Consider the following 1,989-nt stretch of genomic DNA (forward strand, 5'->3'; position numbering starts at 1 on the left):
AGATACTAAACCAAAATAAACTACAAAAAAAAATGCATCAAAAAAAACGGATGGACCAAAAATATTCCAAGAGGGAATTCATGTAAAGGAAACCACAATGTATTAGGGCTACTAAAAAGTACGCATCAACTTGTCATATGTGGGCCCCACGTTGGGCGCCATTTTTCTGTTACGTACCCCTTCAGCCGTGCCTATAGGATGGGCTTGCAACGCTTGTTTGCAGTCGCGGTGTGTGCACTGGCGGATGTAGCGGAGCTTCAGTCTGGGGGGAGTTCATATACACGAAAGCAAACCAAGCCAACATCCTTCGACTCAGAGACCTAACGAAATTCTTCTAAAATTGCACACTAATAAACACTACCACTAGATTGGGCACAATAACCACCAAAGCCCGGAATCCCCTAACCCATGCAGCGCGCCCGTATATTTTTGCGGCTGCTCTTAACCCACCCTACCATGGCTTCTTAGATCTCAGCAAAGCCCCATGTATCCCACACCACCCTTAGGAAATCAGACCAACATAATTACTTTAACAAACCATGGTACTACAATACTTTATTTTCTAAATTCAGCTCATTTGGTTCTACGATATAAAAAAATTCAAAGCAAGTAAGTCTAATTATGAATATAACTCTAAATCTTAAAATAAAACCAATGTATGCTAATATTATTTTTGGGTGTATGGTTATACAGCTGATTTCCCTAACCTACCTCAACAATATGTGCTTTATATGGTCATTGACCCTAGTCTCTCAAAATTTATATATACATATATGTGCGTATGGGAAACTCCAAAATCTTATTTTCAATGCACACTCGTACGTGTATATATGTAGGCATAGGCAAAAAAAAATGTATAAGCAAATTTATAAGCAACAAAAAAAAAATTCAGAGCACGTAAAGAAACTAGGTCATATACGTAAGTATGTATGTATATTTATATATGGGCGCTGATCATCCAGAAATATAGGACAAGACCAAAGTAAACGAAAAGTTGATCAGGCACTCACGCTCATACTACGTACATACATACCTACATATATTTGCTTGCTTTAGTTACTTATGCTAAAACAAAACAAATGAAAGTGTAAAAGGAATCAAAATGAAGCTTGACTTACATTTTTGGTCGGCAACGCAGTCCCACGTAGCGAAGAAGGCCTTCCTTGCTGTGTACTTGCGGCAATGATGACTTGCTGAAACCCCTTTACAGTGTTTGTTAATTTTTAATTGGTCGTTATACTTTGTATAATATAAAGAAATAATTAAAATTGCAATCCGGCAAAAAAAAGTTGTCACAATAATTCTTTTTATACTATTTTCAGCGTACTTATTTTTTTGACCGCGACTGTATCACTCCTACTGAAGTGAACAAAAACAAAAAAACAATGCGAGAGTAAAAACGTAAAGCCAATGAAATAATACAGCCTCTCAACAAATATTAACTTAAAAATTCACCAATTTACACGATTGAGAGGGAGGAAAGAAAATTAGAACAAAGTCTATGTAAAAATAAAACAGGAAAATGTGAAACTACAACACGTTGTTGAGTTAGGTTAGAGTTGTGGGTTCACCACATGGTAATAATGTACATATGTACGTATGTTAACAATCACATATATATATATGTAATTAACATTAAGTTAAGCAGTAAGTAAGTATGAAAATGAAAGGTAAGTGCGAAAATCATAAAAATCTAACTTATGTTCAGAAATGCTTTAACAACGTGGTGATTTTTATATTAGATATATAAAAGCAACTCAAAATAGTTCTATTTTTAAAAGGTAAGCATAGGAATAAGGTAAGTATGAGAAGGTGAATGTAACATTATTTAATGTTAACTAACTTTATATATATAATTTTTGTTTTAACTCTTTCAATTTAGGTTTTTAGTGGTCGCGGATCCCTATTACTGAATTCAGCATAACTCAATTCACCATTCGAGATGAAACAATTTACTGGTGTATGCATATACGCATATACATACAAATA

This window comes from Rhagoletis pomonella, unplaced genomic scaffold, assembly GCF_013731165.1.
Source record: "Rhagoletis pomonella isolate Grant_MI unplaced genomic scaffold, Rhpom_1.0 Rhpom_scaffold_00035, whole genome shotgun sequence".
NCBI classification, from domain to species: Eukaryota; Metazoa; Arthropoda; class Insecta; order Diptera; family Tephritidae; genus Rhagoletis; species Rhagoletis pomonella.